Raw genomic sequence first — 19,548 nt, 5'->3', positions numbered from 1 at the left:
TTATTTACATAAAATTATTAATAACTACATACACATACATAATACTTACCTATTCTTACTAATAAAGTAACTAAAATGATAAATAACTGTGAATAAGATGAAGATGAGTCTTAAAGGCATTGAAAGCAAACTTGCCGATGCCAAGGTTTTTTATAATTTATATGACATTGATAATGAATTGGAATTGTGGTACAGGGCTTGCCAAAATCAGGGACCAACAGATCATGTATGTACATTCGAGAAGACAGCATTCCATCCAAAAATAAGAGAATCACTTGAAATTCTGCTTGCAATGCCTTGCACAACCGCAACTCTAAGAAGGGTAAAGACGTGGTTGAGAACAACAATGGCAGAATCTCGCTTTAATGGCAAATAAAGTGTTTTTTTTAATATATTTATTGTCTCTTTTTTTTTGTTTTTTTTTTTTTTTCAAAGGTTTATGTATGCTGAGTGCTCACAGAAAATTGGTAGCGGAAAATGATACGGAGTTAAAAGATCTGTTTAATAGTTATGTGTATTGGGCCAAGTTTTATAATTGTATAATAGTACTTTTTTGGAGCTTTCTGGCCGGCTTTCCTTTAAAATAAAACAAATGTTTACTTCTTCATCCTACGCGTTTCGACGCTGTATTGCGTCTTCCTCAGGGATTTCTATTTATTACACAAAAACGAAAAACATATAAATTGTTGGAAATTAGCTTAGTCATAAGACGATACACAGTTTTGAACATATTGGACTTACATCTTTTTGCTACTTAATGCACAAATTTTGTATGAAATTTAAATATAATATCATTACATCAGTAGATAATAACCACACATTATAAAAACACTGGTACATCATTCCCTCTCAAAATCTAAACATTTAATGTGATGGCGCTTGCATACGCGCAATTTATGCTGTCTACATCTTCTCGATAATTTACAACATTCGATATATTTTGTTGTATATCTAGAAAAACGTTCTCACCCCTGCACATTATAACGGACGTCGAACAAAGTATACAAACCATAACCGATGAGAGAGAAAAAGATATGGTGAGATGTAAATTCGCAACAAGGGTAAACACGTTTAAAAATAAACTAAGAAATAGCCAAAAAGATAAATTTATTTTGCAAGTGTACGAAGAAACAAAACGGGTCATATACCAACACAAAGATGATATTGTGATTACGAATGCAGACAAAGGGAACAGAACCGTATTGATGTATAAAGCAGAGTATAAGAAGAAAATGGAAGACCTCTTGAATGACAAAGGCACATACAAAACCATAAGAAATGATCCCACCCAATATTTGTTGAGAAAAAACAATAGAATTGTCAATGACATGTACAAGACCCACAATATTGATGCAAAACTGAAGCAGTTTTTAACATGCTCGGCTGCCACAGCCCCACGACTTTATGGCTCACCGAAAGTGCACAAGGAGAACACACCACTTCGCCCAATTTCATCCTCGATTAATGTTCCCTGCTCGAAACTATCCAAATTCGTGGGAAAAATTTTAAAAAACATTATTTCCGAAAAATTCAATATTAAAAATTCAGTTCAATTAAAAGAAAAAATAAAAGCTGTAACCATTGACGAGGAGGAAATACTTATATCCCTAGACGTCGTATCATTATTTACGAATATCCCCATCCATCTAGGGATCAGCACAATTATGAAACAATGGTCGAATCTAAAAAGTCATACTAAAATTACTAAAACCCAATTCCTCAATATACTAGAGTTCTGCCTGAGAGAAAATAACTACTTTGTATACGACAATAAATATTACCAGCAAGTTTATGGGATGCCGATGGGAAATCCTGTATCACCAATAATAGCAGATATAGTCCTCGACAAAATTATTGACGACAGCATCATTGAGCTAAAATCTAAAGACATAAATATAAAATACATAACGAAATATGTAGATGATATTTTCGCTATTGTTAGGGCAAAAGACGTAGACGAAATTCTAAAAACTTTCAACGAGCAACACAAAAAATTAAAATTTACACTAGAAAAAGAAAAACATCACAAATTAGCTTTTCTGGACTTGGAAATTCACAACATCGGGAACAAAGTAAAAACGGATTGGTACAAAAAAGCTGTGGCATCATCTAGAATGATCAATTACCAATCAAACCACCCATGGAATCAAAAAAGAAATACAGTAATCAATTTTATTAACAAAGTTTACTCCTTGAGTGACCAGGAGTTCATGGAGGAGAACAAGAAAACGATTCTGATCATACTTGAAAAAAATGGATATCCAAATAAAATAATACACAGTCTAATACGCACGGCGAGAAACAAAACTAAACAAAAAACGAGCAACAATACGACAACACCAAATGAAGAAAACAATAGAAAAATATACACAGGCGTCACATACATACCAAAATTAACTGACAACAATACATTACATAAAATGATTAAAGCCAACAGCATAAGCTATGCACACAAACCAAATCACACAATCCAAAACATATACACGAAAACCAAAGACAAAATCAAAAAGGAGCAACTACACAACGTAATCTACGAAATCCCATGTGGGGGAGGAAAAGAGGGGGAATTTTGCGGGAAGGTATACATAGGACAAACAAAAAGATCGGTCAACACGAGAATAAATGAACACAGGTTAGACGCAAAAAACAACAAAAACACCACAGCTTTAGCGCAGCACCTGACGGATTGCAAGCACACAGCTGATTTCGATAATGTAAAGATTTTGGACGTGGAAAACAGAATAAGAAGAAGGTTGACGTTAGAAGGGCTGCGCATACAACAAAATATATCGAAAGTTGTAAATTATCGAGAAGATGTAGACAGCATAAATTGCGCGTATGCAAGCGCCATCACATTAAATGTTTAGCTTTTGAGAGGGAATGATGTACCAGTGTTTTTATAATGTGTGGTTATTATCTACTGATGTAATGATATTATATTTAAATTTCATACAAAATTTGTCCATTAAGTAGCAAAAAGATGTAAGTCCAATATGTTCAAAACTGTGTATCGTCTTATGACTAAGCTAATTTCCAACAATTTATATGTTTTTCGTTTTTGTGTAATAAATAGAAATCCTTGAGGAATACGCAATACAGCGTCGAAACGCGTAGGATGAAGAAGTAAACATTTGTTTTATTTTAAAGGAAAGCCGACCAGAAAGCTCCAAAAAAGTACTGTTAAAAGATCTAGTTTTAGATTAATTTACGATAAGTCCTCGAAGAATTATACATACTTAGCAAGTTTTCTAATACTCAGAGAATGAGTAATGCAATTTAAAATACATATCTGTAACTAAATAAAGTATGTGGAAAAATACACTTTTGTTAAATCTGAAACTCACTTGTGGGATCACATTTCTAAAGTAATTACACCTTGTACTGACTATTAAATTAATCTATCTAATTCAACAAAATTTTGAATTACCAAATCCTAGACATGGTAGATATTTTAGGGAGCTCTTGATAAATAAATAAAAATTTTAACGGACTGCTAGAGCCCACAGCTGGGTCTATAAAGCAGGCTTCGCTTTTACCTAGACGTCATTACTTTCTATACTTATAAATACGCTATATATGAATCTGAAATTAACAAAAAAAAAAAAAAACTGGGACTCCAAGGAAACTGGCTGTTTCAACAGGGGCGGACCATAGGGAGATGGGTGTTAGAGGCGTTTTTAGAGAGCATTTTGACAGACTGGTGACGCGTTCTCATGAGCGGACGGCCAATTGCTTTGTACGTGGTTAGTAACGTTTCTTTATCTTTTCCCCATGTGCTGCCAGCAAGCGACTTGAGGATTTTGTTGCGACTTTATAATTTAGAAAAAATCTCTGTGGCAATAGCCTTGAAGGTTAGAGTATTATCGAACGTTACCCCTAAGATCTTTTGGTGACTGACAGTCGGTAGTGGGACACCATCGACGCGTACGTTCAATATTTGCGACATCTGTTCCTTCCACATCGTAAACTGGGAGGCCGTGGATTTTGTCGGTGATAATGCCAAGTCGCGCGGTGTGAAGAAACCGGAAAGATTGGGGCGATAGCTGTTTATTTTAGAAACTAATTCATCAACTGAAGGGCCATGTCCCGTAGCCATAATCATGCATTCGTCAGCATAGGAAATGATTGTGACTCCTTCTGGTGGGAAAGGGAGTTGTGATATGTAAAAATTAAACAGAAGCGGGAATAGGAAACCACCCTGTGGAACCCCTTGTTTAATTTGTCTAGGTTTAGAAATTTCGTTCCTAAATTCAACCGACGCCTGCCGACCACTCAAATAATTAGCGGTCCATCTTTTTAGACGAGAGGGAAGATGTGAGCCTTCTATATCTTGGAGTAGCGTGCCGTGGCTGACTGTGTCAAAAGCTTTTGACAGGTCATGTGCCACGAGCACTGTCCTATGATGGGGTGTTTGCTGATTTCATCCGTAATTAATCCGAATGTTAATGGCATTGAGCGCGGTGGCGCTGCTGTGCAATTTACGGGAGCCACGTTGGTACGTGGCTAGGCGAAGATTTGCCGTGAAATGAGGGAGTAGAAAGGTTTCCAATTTTTTAGCTACTGGCGAAAAAAGTGATATCGGTCGATAAGGCTCGCCTTCGTTAGCTGGTTTGCCAGGCTTTAGTAGGGGAATTATCCTTGCCATTTTCCATTTTTCGGGAATAACGAAGGATTCCAGTGACAGGTTGAAAATATGTGTGAGGTATTTGATTCCCTAATCGCCAAGGTGTTTAAACAATGGCATGGCTATTCCGTCAGGGCCTATCGACTTGGAAGGCTTGGTCTTACGGGTGGCTGCTTCAACCTCTGTGGGGGTGATGGTAATGGGTGGGACGTCGTGTTTATGTTTATGAGCTCGTCTGTTAGCACGACGTCTGGCCTTGTCTACAAAAGAATTCACTATAAATTCTCGGCAAAAGCCGCATGCGCATTTCTTGGAGTCAGATAAATCACCAAAGGCTTTAGATACTTTATCACAGTGTTTTTTTTTTGGATTAGACAAGGATTTGACGGTTGCCCACAATTTACCAACACCCGCAGGGAGGTTGCAGTTCTTTAGATGCTCCTCCCATTTGGAACGTTTATTTTCATTTACCAGCCGCAAATTAAGACTCCTAATAAGGGGGTCTCTAGGGTTGAGGTGTCTCGCAAAGTCACGTTCTCTTGCTAAATTTGCGGCTTCGGCCGGGAAATGCGGTATGATTTCAGGTATTCTACCGGCCGGGATGAAGCGCGCCGAGGCTGAAGCGATGACCTTGCGGAACGAACGCTCGACCCGCCGGACATCGGTAGGAATGGCAAGAGCACCAAAAGATTGCTTTGTAAAGGTTGTGTAGTCTTCCCAATTGTCTTTTTTAAAATTAATGAAAGTCCGCTTTTCAGAGGTGATAAAATTGGCGATAAGACTGTCGTCACTCTGGGAGTCAGAGATGGATGAAGGCGCCTTGAAGGATATAGGCTTTGTTGAGTGTGCTGTCCGATTGCTGGTGGTGTACCTGGTGACAATGAGTTGGTATTAGTGTTTTGGCAGCAAGGTGCAACGAATGTGCTAGTCGGACGATTTCCGTTTGTAAACCCAGAGCATCCATGAAGGTGGCATAGGCCAAGGCATGAACTGCATTGGACCGATGCCGCGATCTTAATACTCTGAGTTGGCTTACGGAACACACGGTGTGGGGCACAAGGAGTTTATGACTTTTTCTTACGCGAGTACTTGTGTCGGAAAGGGAGGGGAAGGACGGGGGTAAAAGCTGGTGCTCGGCATTGCTACTATAAATGCTACGTAGATTGTAGGGATAGGTTGTAGCGGCCGCGTTAGGTAGAAGCGAAATTTAGCGCGAGCCACAGCGGACGATTTATGTGGACTCCTGAGCAGCGTCGCTGCTAGAAGGTGGCGGAGGTACGTTTGAGAGTGAACCGTGGGACGTCCTTGGACGTGAACATCAGGGAGCCACAAGAAAGGTTTTATAGAAATTTCGGGGGCGAAGAACGTTGGGTTCTAACCCAGAACAGCTTGAACGGTGCAACCATATTTTACACGTGACAGAGTGACAAGAATATGACCGTCTAAGATAAATCCTTTTCCGACATATGTAGCAGAACCACAGCCTGGGACCGGTTAGGTTCAATAATTTCCCGGAGCAGGAGGGTATGGTGCAGTCCACCTGCAAGGAGCTGCTCCGAGTATGACAATTTGTGGGAGGGACGGAACAAATTAAATGGGGTTACACTGAAATGACAACCTTTGCTTGGAAAAAAAATCCCGATTTGATCCGGTACGAAGAACCGGCCTTGGGGAGTGTTATCGATTTTGATGGTCCTTTCCCCTTGGCATGGCTATTCCGTCGGGGCCTATCGACTTGGAGGGCTTGGCCTTACGGATGGCTGCTTCAACTTCTGTGGGGGTGATGGTAATTGGTGGGATGTCGTGTTAACGTTTATGACCTGGTCTGTTAGCCTGACGTCTGGCTTTGTCTACAGAAGAATGCATTATAAATTGTCGGCAAAATCCACTCGCGCATTTCTTGGACTCAGATAAAGTTTTATCACCGAAGGCTTTTGATACTCTATCACAATGTTTTTATTTGGATTAGACAAGGATTTGACGGTTGACCACAATTTGCCAACACCCGCAGGGAGGTTGCAGTTCTTTAGATGCTCATCCCATTTGGAACGTTTATTTTCATTTACCAGCCGTAAATTAAGACTCCTAATAAGGGGGTCTCTAGGGTTGAGGTGTCTCGCAAAGTCACGTTCTCTCGCTAAATTTGCGGCTTCGGCCGGGAAATGCGTTATGATTTCAGGTATTCTACCGGCCGGGATGACGCGTGCAGAAGCTGAAGCTGTGACCTTGCGGAACGAACGCTCGCCCTGAGGGACATCGGTCGGAACGGGAAAAGCAGCAAAAGGTTGGTTTGTAAAGGTTGTGCAGTCTTCCCAATTGGCTTTTTTAAAATTAATGAAAGTCCACATTTCAGAGGTGATACAATTGGCAGGTCGCTCAATTGAAAGAAGTATGGGCAGGTGATGAGAAGCTAAGTAGCGTACTGATATCATGGCGATAGCCACTTGGACAGCAGGTGGTAGGGGGAATATAGATGTTAATTATTTATAGGTCAACATCGCGTGACTGGATGGTTATGCCTTGACCTTCTAAGGTATTATCCTTGCGGTTGATGTTATGTTGAAATAGACTATATTGCACGGTGTGATGAGTGATAAAGGCAAGGCCACCACCATCACTCCTTGTGCGATCTTGCCTATGAATGTTGTAGCCATCACAAATTCGGAGGTCCGATCTGGCAGTTAGCTTTGTTTCTTGAATTGCGGCAACACGGATATTAATTTTATTCATGTAGTCAACTATCTCCGCGATCATGCCAGTTAAACCGTTACATTAAGTTGCAAAATTCTGAAGTGAAAAGGGGGAGGGGGGGGGGCAGTCGTCACTCTGGGAGTCAGAGATGGATGAAGCTGGTGCTCGGCATTGCTACTATCCATGCTACGTAGATTGTAGTGATAGGTTGTAGCGGCCGCGTTAGGTGGAAGCGAAATTTGGAGCCAGCAACAGCGGACGGTTGATGTGGACTCCTGAGTAGCGTCACTGGTAGAAGATGGCGGAGGTACGTTTGAGATCGAACCACGGGGCGTCCTTTGACGTGAACAGCAGGGAGCCACAACAAAGGTTTTGTAGAAGAACGTTGGGTTCTAACCCAGAACAGCCCGAACGATACAATCATATTTTACACGTGACCCAGTGACAAGAGTATGACCGTCTAAGATAAATCCTTTTCCGATATATGCAGCAGAACCGCAGCCTGGGGCCGGTTAGGTTCAATACCTTCCCGGAGCAGGGGATGTGGAGCAGTCCACCTGCAAGGAGCTGTTCGGAGGATGACAATTTGTGGAAGGGACGGAACAAATTAAATGGGGTTACACTGAAATGACAGCCCTTGCTTGGGAAAAAAATCCCGAGTCGCTCTGGTACGAAGAACCGGCCTTGGGAAGTGTTATCTATTTTTTGGCATGGCTATTCCGTCGGGGCCTATCGACTCGGAGGGCTTGGCCTTACGGATGGCTGTTTCAACCTCTGTGGGTGTGATGGTAAAGGGTGGGACGTCGTGTTTATGTTTATGAGCTCGTCTGTTAGCACGACGTCTGGCTTTGTCTACAGAAGAATGCATTAAAAATTCTCGGCTAAATCCGCTCGCGCATTTCTTGGAATCAGATAAAGTTTTATCACCGAAGGCTTTAGATACTCTATCACAGTGTTTTTGTTTGGATTAGACAAGCATTTGACGGTTGACCACAATTTGCCTAAACCCGCAGGGAGGTTTCAGTTCTTTAGATGCTGCTCCCATTTGTAACGTTTATTTTCATTTACCAGCCGCATATTAAGACTCCTAATAAGGGGGCATCTAGGGTTGAGGTATCTCGCAAGGTCACGTTCTCTTGCTAAATTTGCGGCTTCGGCCGGTAAATGCGGTATGATTTCACGTATTCTATCGGCCGGGTAGAATCTTTCAGAAGCTGAAGCGATGACCTTGCGGAATGAACGCTCGCCCTGCCGGACATAAGTCGGAACGGGAAGAGCAGCAAAAGGTTGGTTTGTAAAGGTTGTGTAGTCTTCCCAATTGTCTTTTTTAAAATTAATGAAAGTCCGCTTTTGAAAAGTGATAAATTGGCAGGTCGCTCAATTGAAAGGAGTATGGGCAGGTGATGAGAAAGTAAAGTAAGGATCGGTTGCCATTCAAAGCAATTTATGAGCCCTGCACTGCCAATTGAAATGTCAGGTGAGCTGTGGCAATTACCTACAATTCTGTGGGGACATCGCCGTTAATCGCGCAGAAAGTCGTATTGTCTATTTGCTCTGCTAGCTGCCTGCCTCTGCTATTGACTGCAAGCAAGAATTGCAGAGATCGTGGTGAACGTTGAAATCGCCAAGAATAAGACTGTTTTCGCCACACAGTAGCGTACTGATATCAGGGCGATAGCCAATTGGACAGCAGGTGGTAGGGGGAATATAGATGTTATTTAATTCTAGGTCAACATCGCCTGACCGGATGGTTATGCCTTGACTTTTTAAGGTATTATCCCTGCGGCTGATGTTATTTTGAAATAGACTATCTTGCACGGTGTGATGAGTGATAAAGGCAAGGCCACCACCATTACCCCTTGTGCGATCTTGCCTATGAATGTTGTAGCCATCGCAAGTTCGGAGGTCCGATCTGGCAGTTAGCTTTTTTTCTTGAATTACGACAATACGGATATTATTTCTATTCATGTAGTCAACTATCTCCGCCATCTTGACAGTTAAACCGTTACACTCTGGGAATCAGAGATGGATGAAGGCGCCTTGAAGGATATAGGCTTTGTCAAGTATGCTCTCCGATTGCTGCTGGTGTCAATGAGTTGGTACTAGTGATTTGGCAGCAGGGTGCAACGAATGTGCCAGTCGGACGATTTCCGTTTGTAAGCCCAGAGCATCTTTGAAGGTGGCCAAGGCAGGAACTGCATTAGACCAATGCCGCGATCGTAAATACTCTGAGTTGGCATACGGAGCACACGGTGTGGGGGACAAGGAGTTTATGATTTCTTCTTACGCGAGTACGTGTGTCGGATAGGGAGGGGAGGGACGGGGGTAAAATCTGGTACTCGGCATTGCTACTATCCATGCTACGTAGATTGTAGTGATGGGTTGTAGCGGCCGCGTTAGGTGGAAGCGAAATTTGGAGCGAGCAACGTCGGGCGATTGGTGTGGACCCCTGAGCAGGGGCGCTGCTAGAAGGTGGCGGAGGTATATTTGAGAGTGAACCGCGGGACGTGAACAGCAAGGAGCCACAACAAAGATGTTATAGAAATAGAGCGAAGAAGGTTAGGTTCTAACCCAGAACAGCCCGAACGATGCAACCATATTTTACACGTGACACAGTGACAAGAGTATGACCGTCTAAGATAAATCCTTTTCTGACATATGCAGCAGAACCACAGCCTGGGACCGGGGTTAGGTTCAATACTTTCCTGGAGCAGGAGGGTATGGAGCAGTCCATTTGCAAGGAGCTGCTCCGAGGATGATAATTTGTGGGAGGGACGGAACAAGTTAAATAAGGTTACACTGAAATGACAGCCCTTGCTTGGGGAAATAAATCCCGAGTCGCTCCGGTACGAAGAACCGGCCTTGGAGAGTGTTATCGATTTTGATGGTCCTTCGCCTTTGCCATGGCTATTCCGTCGGGGCCTATCGACTTGGAGAGCTTGGCCTTACGGATGGCTGCCTCAACCTCTGTGGGGCGATGGTAATGGGTGGAACGTCGTGTTTATGTTTATGAGCTTGTCTGTTAGCATGACGTCTGGCTTTGTCCACAGAAGAATACATTATAAATTGTCGACAAAAGCCGCTCGCGCATTTCTTGAAATCAGACAAAGTTTTATCACCGAAGGCTTTAGATACTCTATCTCAGTGTTTTTATTTGGATTAGAGAAGGATTTGACGGTTGACCACAATTTCCAATACCTGCAGTTCTTTAGATGCTCTTTCCATTTGGAACGTTTATTTTCATTTACCAGCCGCAAATTAAGACTCCTAATAAGGGGGTCTCTAGGGTCGAGTTGTCTCGCAAGGTCACGTTCTCTTGCTAAATTTGTTAAAAGTTAAAAGATCTAATTTTAGATTAATTTACAATAAATCCTCGAAGAATTATACATACTTAGCAAGTTTTCTAATACTCAGAGTGTTTACGCAACTACTAGGATTAAATACAACGCTGTTATTCTTTATGTTTCTTTGTCACATATCATTCATTTATTGTTCTCGTATTCTCTTTAGTGACATTCCTTTTTTCTCTTGTACACATATAATGTAATATAAAAACATCCGGAAAAACAAGTGAATTTTTTACAGTCCACATGTTAACGTGATTTAGCAATCGTAATTTATTTGTTAATCAATCAACTTAATGTATATAAAAATAAATGTTCTTTCAAAATCATTAACCGACACATCGCGTTTCATAATATTTCTTACATTTGGTCCTTCGAGCCGGATTCATGGAATCATTAATACGACAAAGAGCTTCGATTAAAGCTCAAGTTACACGCATAGAAAATTATTTGAAGAAGCCCGAGTGCACAAATGCCGATATGAAAGTACGTTATGCCAAGATAGACGACATTATCAAGCAATTTGATATGGTTCAGACATCAATCGAACAGTCCCTTGCCGAAGACAAGTTTCAGGACGAATTAAATGCACGTGATGAATTCGAAAGTATTAGCTATAAAGTTAAGGCTAAAATGTTCACCCTACTCGACGAAGCTGCCACTACAATTGGCAGCCCTTTTCAATACGATGAAGCTAGCAATATAAATAGTAACCAAACTGCTCTTAATTGCATATTAGAGAAGATATCAAATTCATCAATACAGCGGGAATCTACATCTAATCGTGGCATTATGAAGAACAAGTTACCAGATCTGTCCATTCCTGAATTTAGTGGAGTGTTTGATGATTGGGTTCGCTTTAGGGATTTATTCGCTGCAATCATAAAGTCTCGCAAAGGCTTAGCCGGCATTGAAAAAATGGAATATTTGCAAGGTCGAATCAAGGGCGAAGCATTTTCTATTATCAAACATCTTTCACCAAGTTACGACAACTTTGAAATAGCGTGGACCTTATTATGTGATCGCTACAACAAAACTTCTCTTATTGTAGATGCTCATCTATGCAAAATATTTGAGCAATCGCCAATTAAAACGGAGAATATTGATTCTCTTAAACAATTTTATTTCACAAAAAACGAAAATTACAACGCATTACAAGTATTAAAGCAACCTGTGCTTACATGGTCAAAGGTTTTATTGTACCACTTGCTGAAAAAGCTAGACAACGACTCTAAATTGACTTGGTCACGCAAAACTAGAAAAATTGAAGAGCCAACATTTCAACAGTTTCTTACATTCCTAAATGAGCGGATTGCACAAAAGGAGAAATTCGAAGATTGCACTCGCCACTCACAAAAAGCAGTGCCATCAAAGTACACAAGGAATCGGTCACTTGCAGTTTCATTTCCATCGTGTCTCAAGTGTAAGCAACAGCATGCACTTTACAAATTGCCTACGTACTAAACACAACTTGATAGAGTGGAAATACTCAAATTGTAGATTATGCAAGGGCAGACACAATACGCTTCTCCACGAAACCAAGGTATCAACGAATTTTTTATCTGTAAATGCAGCGAGTATGTACCTATACCAAAATACACAAAAATAAGCATGCTACCTACCGCCGTAGTAATGGTATGTGATAGGCAAGGCGTACTTCATCCATGTCGTGCACTTCTAGATTCTGGTTCGCAGTCGACACTGATAACTGAATCATCTACGCAGCGCTTAAAACTACAACGAACGAATGCAAAAATCTCTATAAGTGGAATTGGTCAACCCAAAAAAGGCATGACAACTCGTGGAAAGGTGGTATTGAACATCGCAGCAGTAGAGAATATTACAGCAACTGCATATGTTGTGTCAGCACTTACAGATGATTTACCGCAGGTAAGATTGACTGAATCCAGTGTAAACTTCTTTCAAAAACTAAATTTGGCTGATCCATACTTCGGGCAACCAGGCGCAACCGATATTTTATTGGGTGTCTATGTTGTTTTTCAAGCATTTATCGATGGGCAAATTAAACATCCATCACAGGCGTTAATCGCTCAGAATACACTATTTGGTTAGTTCAAAGCTGGTAGCACTGAATGCACAGAACCACCAACTGAAATAAGTGTACTAAATACGTCTTTCTCAGACCTTGATCACTTCTTAAGAAGCTTTTGGGAGCAAGAAAACTTCACTGATGGTGAAGGTTCGGATGAAACCACTGAGAATTCAATAGAAATACATTTCTGTCCAACCCATGCAGTGCGTGCAGATGGAAGGTTCGTAGTTCGGTTGCCTTTTAAATCGAATGTATCATCCCTTGACGAAACTCACGACATTGCTATTCAAAGGCTATATGCTATAGAACGTCGTTTTCGTTGCGATTCCAACTTCAAGACCCAATATACGGCCTTCATGCGCGATTATGAGACGCAGGGGCATATGACACGTATTACGCATATTGGCAACGACGATAAAGGCTATTTTTTTGCCACATCGTGCCGTGCTAAAGCCGTTCAGCACATCCACAAAACTCCACGTAGTTTTTGACGCATCAGCTAAACCTAAAAGGGGATTGGCCCTTAATGATTGCTTGATGTTGGGTCCAGTTATTCAAAATGATGTGTTCACAATCCTTGTCCGCTTCAGAACTTTTCGTCTGGCCGTCACCGCTGATATAGCGTAAGAGAATAGGCAAATTTTGGTAGACGATAGTGATTCCTATTTCCAAAAGATTTATTGGCGAGAATCTGAAGAGTTAAATCTATCAGTGTACAGGCTAAATACAGTTACGTACGGTACAACACCAGCCTCTTTCCTAGCCACATGAACATTGAAACAAATAAGGCTTAACAACATGGAAATTTATCCTCACGCAGGTTCACATTTGTTAGAACAATTCTATATGAACGATTATTTGGGGGGTGCTCAAACAATAGAGGCTGCAAAGAGTATATCGAAAGCTTTAAACGAGTTACTTCTATCAGCCGGGATGAAGCTATGTAAATGGTCGTCCATATAGAATTGTTCTAACAAATGTGAACCTGCGTGAGGATAAATTTCCATGTTGTTAAGCGCTATTTCTTTCAATGTTCGTGTGGCTAGTAAAGAGGCTGGTGTTGTACCGCATACAAACTGTGCATCGGTATATACATCGGCGCACGGCTCTTGAACAACCGATAACGTGGTAAGTCAATGAGACTAGGGCAATTGTTTGCCGAACTCCAGAATGAAGATTGTTTTTATGAATCGACTCAATGAGAAATCTACTGAAATGGCGATTATTGTGCAGAATATCCGGGTGCGCTTGTTCGTATGGAATATGTGCCGACGTAAGTCTGCCGTTAATGCGAACTATACGCTTAGCGTCAATGTATGCATCTAAACCGTAGAATGGTCAATGAGACTAGGGCAATTGTTGCTCAAACAATAGAGGCTGCAAAGAGTATATCGAAAGCTTTAAACGAGTTACTTCTATCAGCCGGGATGAAGCTACGTAAATGGTCATCAAATTGTCAAGAATGTATGTAGGATAATATTAGCGGCAGCGACTGTATGGTCATATGTAGGCGACATCTTTGTGTCGCGCTTTGCTATCAATATCTGGCAACATTTGCATACGTGCCAATAATATCAGCACTGGTTGACCACTTGCGCAACCCTTTCGCGTCCCCGCAAAACCAACAGAACATTTGAATAGTTAGTTTTTTACAAGATCCGCTACCATTAACATCGAAAAGTAAAACGCTCCACTACCGCGGCGGTTGTCTGTGTCTGTGTTTTTTTTTATAACTATTATAATTACTTACATATGTTACTGTGAATAATCTAAACTTTACTTTAATACACAATGTAATTTAAACTAAACTAAAAACTGAAATTAAACTTACCTATGTTATTATTTAACTCAAAAGTGTTAAACTTTAATTGAAACACGGAGAAACAGGGGTAGAAAAGGTAAGCGTCCACACAGTGGTGTCAGAAGTGAAAGAAAAGTTAAGAAAAAGTTTAAAAAGAAAGAAAAATTTTCTAAAAAGAGCCTATCGAAGTATTTGTGTAAAAGAAAATAACTTGAAAGCCTTTTTAAAAAGTAAAAAGTAATTTTAGGAAAGAATCAAAGATTCTAAGAAGCAATACAGTACTGTGCACAAAAATAGATACACAAATTTTTCAAGTTAATGGAAAACGAAAATTACATTAAAAATTAAAAATACTGAATGTGAAGAAATAGAAGAAACATTTTAAAGACATGTCTCAAGATTGTTTGTGCGGTCAGCGGTAAGTGGAAGTGCGGAAAAGTTTTACGAAAAAAGTAATTTTTCATGAAGTGGAAAATTATGTTGGCGATAACCACCATTTTGCAATTGTTGTAGGCAGGGCATGCATTTGAGCATGCGAGAAAAAATATATAAATGTACAGCTGCAGATTTGATGCGCAAATTACAGTGTATTAAGAGACAGTGGCGTGCAAAAAAGTAAGATTGTTCGCGGTAAATATATGTAAAAGAACATATTAAAATTGGGTGCCGGCATACTTCGAGTATACGGTACGTGGCAAATAAATTTGCGTAAGAATAATCCTTAGTGGACGTGTAAGCACATATATGTAAATGCATAGTGCGGTGAACAATTTTTAAATTTCCTGTTAGAGGGAAAAGTGCTGTAAATTGTCAGCAAGTACGATAGTAGGTACAGTGTCTCTACGTGAAAAAAGACAAAGGCGGTCATATTGTGAAAATTCTATATTTTCGAAAGTACAGTTTTAAAAAGTGGCATCAGGTCACGAACGGGAAAAGTAGGCTTCGAGCCCACAAAACGGTAAACGAGCGTCAAACTGTGGCGTCGTTTAGAAAAAGAAAAACGAAAATAATAACTAGTGCATAAGAGAGAGATAGTGGAGGGATTCAAGGGGTTGTGTAGCGCAATATATAGCTTCTCCAACCCAATTGTCAACCTCACCTTCGAGCGGCGAATCCCGTTTCACTAACAGACGAGGCTCTGGCGACCCCAAGCTCCTCATGGAACTTGGGGGTGGAGAGGGAGGGATGGCCTGAAGGTTCAATGTGGCCATATAAATCGTTCCCAAGATGGTCGGGCTAGCACCTTAATGGTGCTGTGTTACCGGATCGTATCGGATCTGTATCCGACAAAGGACCATCACATCGATAACACTCCTCAAAGCCTTCGGGGAGTAACCTAATCACTACAACAACAACAACAACAGAGAGATAGTGGACAGCGTCAACTAAAAAACCATAGCAACTCTCTGAAACTGTGCATAGCAACAAAAGTTTTGGCTTGAATTTGTCGATTTAAGTTCGAAGGATAAAGCACTATAAGTGGTGTGAGCGAGAAAGTGAGAGTAAAAACAAAAAATTAAAATAAGTCATTGCAAATATTCTCATACAAAAACAAAATATAATCAAAAATCAACTTGACTGTGCTGTGTGTACAGTAATGTAAGTCAACATATGAAATCATAAGCGAAGTAAGCAGCGAGCAGAGGTTAAGCAAAGGAAGAATATCAGCAGAAGCAACAGTAGCAGCGGATACAGTTGGTGGAAAAATATATAAGATACCTATGAGTAAATAATGCATGTTTTGTAGTACAGAAAATTAATTCTATGTACTTACATTTAAAATTTTTTTTTAACAAATACATAAAACTAATTAAAGTAGATTAAATAAAATTTGCTAAAGTAAAGAATAAATTAAAACGAAAATGTCTAGAGCTAATGTAAAGGAAAGAATAAATCGAAAAGAAATTAATAAGGAGCAAAAAAGAATATAAAACAGTTTGCAAAGATTTAAAAGAAACAGACAATTTTTAAAGAAGCATTCTCGAGTGAAATTGTTCGTTGTCTGTTGCTTAGCACAGTTCTACTGTTGTGTATTCTACAGTACTCTCTGAATAATAAGTACTAATAAATAAAAGATAAAATTAGATTAACTTAAAATAACCGTACAATAATATTTTGTATTTAGCTAGTTTACTAGTAATTTAACTGATTTACCACTTAAATTTTAATTGAATTTTTAAATATTGAAACATTTTTTTTAAATTTAACTGGTCGTAATGGAGCGTAAAGAAATTTTTAGATTGACGGTAGACGGGCTTAAGAAAAATTAGAAGAATTGGGATGCTCGACTACAGGCCGAAAGGCAACTCTTCAAGATAGGCTTTGCGAATATTACGGCTTATTAAATGATGATGGCTCGGACTCGGGCGAATAATCGCTCGAATATTTGACCCGATGGGGTGGTTATCCCCTATGACAATATTTCTTAAAATTTTAATGAAAAAGGTGTGGTCTGCTGGTATCACCTGGGACGATCCCATACCAAAACCATTGGTAGACGAATATAACGCATTTCGAAATGGTGCAGAGGTTATATCCGAGCTGTCCGTGATGGACACAATTTTTTGAAAATACAAATGCTCAACTGCATTTCTTTGCGGACGCCTCCATATTGGCCTATGGTGCAGTGGTTTACCTGCGCGTACAAGATTCGGACAACAAAAGTTATTTCTCGCCAGTAAAACTCGGGTAGCGCCCTCCAAACCCGATTTAAGCATTCCACGGTTAGAATTATGCGCAGAACTCCTTGCCGCGCAGCTCATCGATAAGGTCAGCCGCTGTACCAAGCACGCCAGCATTCAATTGTATGGATGGACTGACTCTACAACAGTTTTATATTGGACCAAAGGGTATCCTCGCCAGAGAAATGTATTTGTCGATAATCGGCTTTCAAAAATCGTTAGCATACTATCGGGTACAAGTTGGGGCTACATTCCCACAACTGTCAATCCTGCGGACTACACGACGAGAGGAGTCACTCCGAAAGATTTATTACAGCTGTCGTCATGGTGGCGTGGCCCTGACTTTTTGCACCACTCAACAGTGAAAGGTTGGTCGATTCCTCCTATTGAATCAAAGTACGCTCACAACGAAGATAACATTTATACAAGCACAATTAAAAGCTCTCAAACGCCTAACTTCTATGATGAACATTTAAGCAGATTTTCCAACTATAATCGATTGATCCGCTCTACAGCCAGAATTAAACGACTATTCCGTCCCAAAGGTGAAGCAGTATACGGTACTCTCACTACAAACGAGTTAGATGAGGCCAGACTAACACTAATAAGTCTTGCCCAACACTCAATGTTCGAAACTGAAATCAAACAACTAAAAACTGCTAAGCCAATTCCCAAGAGAGGAGCATTCTACGGTTTAGATGCATACATTGACGCTAAGCGTATAGTTCGCATTAACGGCAGACTTACGTCGGCAAATATTCCATACGAACAAGCGCACCCGGCTATTCTGCACAATAATCACCATTTCAGTAGATTGCTCATTGAGTCGCTTCATAAAAACAATTTTCATTCTGGAGTTTGGCAAACAATTGCCCTAGTCTTATTGACTTACCACGTTATCAGTTGTTTAAGAGCCGTGCGAAGATGTATATACCGATGCACAGTTTGTATGCGGTACAAGGGAGTTCCATATCAGCAGCTCATGGGGCAATTGCCACGACAACGAGTTCAACCCAGCATGCCCTTCACTAACACCGGCGTCGACTACTGTGGCCCGATAACTATTAGGGCACGGAAGGGACGTGGTGCCAAAACATATAAGGCCTATATTGCAGTTTTTGTCTGTATGGCGAGAAAGGCCCTTCATCTTGAGGCAGTAACTGAGCTGTCTACGGAGGCTTTCATCGCAACCCTTCGTAGATTTGTGGCACGACGTGGTCAGTGCCGTAGTATATTTAGCGATAACGGTCTAAACTTCGTTGGAGTCAATCAATTTTTGCGCAACGCTTTCAACTTACAAAGCACTCAAGATTATCAAACAGCAATCGTCAATGAATCAGCCAGCTTGGGCATAGAATGGCACTTATCACCGCCTCATGCCCCAAACTTTGGAGGATTATGGGAAGCTGAGGTAAAGACAGTTAAATTTCACCTTCGAAGTGTCATGGGGATTAGTTCCTTTACCTATGAGGAGCTCTCAACCGTTTTGTGTCAGATCGAGGCCTGCGAGAACTCACGTCCACTGTGTCTACGGTTTGAAGGCGACACCTATCCGTTAACTCCTGCACACTTCTTAATAATGCGCCCTATAAAGTCCGTACCGGATCAAGGCAGCACAGTTTCCACCTTGAATCGATGGCGTTATATGCAAACGATCGTAAATGAGTTTTGGCAAAAATGGTCAGATGACTATCTGACACAACTGCGTAGAAGACCTAAATGGAATAAAGTACTGGCAAATTTAAAGTTAGATGATGTGGTAATACTCAAGGATGTAAACCTACCGCCTTGCAGTTGGCAATTGGGGCGCATAACTCAGCTATATCCCGGAAGTGATGGTTTAGTACGGGTAGTGGATGTCAAAACTTCGAGTGGAGCATAACGCAGATCCATATCTAAAATATGCCCCTTGAGTATTGACGACTAGTTGAAGCCCAGCAAGAACTTCAACCGGGGGAGTATGTTTACGCAACTACTAAGATTAAATACAACGCTGTTATTCTTTATGTTTCTTTGTCACATATCATTCATTTATTGTTCTCGTATTCTCTTTAGTGACATTCTTTTTTCTCTTGTACACATATAATGTTATATAAAAACATCCGGAAATACAAGTGAATTTTTTACAGTCCACATATTAACGTGATTTAGCAATCGTAGTTTATTTGTTAATCAATCAACTTAATGTATATAAAAATAAATGTTCTTTCAAAATCATTAACCGACACATCGCGTTTCATTATATTTTTTACACAGAGAATGAGTAATGCAATTTAAAATACATCTCTGTAAATAAATAAAGTATGTGGAAAAATATAATTTTGTAGAATCTGAAACTCACTTGTGGGATCACA

The 19,548-nt window shown here is 40.4% G+C and overlaps 1 protein-coding gene across 1 annotated transcript in view; it reads left to right on the top strand.

Moving 5' to 3' along the window:
• Ca-alpha1D (Ca[2+]-channel protein alpha[[1]] subunit D) overlaps window positions 1-19,548 on the top strand; it is a 6,221,746-nt gene that overhangs the window by 6,068,320 nt on the left and 133,878 nt on the right. The gene's annotated exons all lie outside the window — the stretch shown is intronic.

This window comes from Eurosta solidaginis, chromosome X, assembly GCF_040869045.1.
Source record: "Eurosta solidaginis isolate ZX-2024a chromosome X, ASM4086904v1, whole genome shotgun sequence".
Taxonomy (NCBI): domain Eukaryota; kingdom Metazoa; phylum Arthropoda; class Insecta; order Diptera; family Tephritidae; genus Eurosta; species Eurosta solidaginis.
The sequence above is the reverse complement of the archived record's forward strand: the minus strand, read 5'-3'. Positions and strand labels throughout refer to the sequence as shown.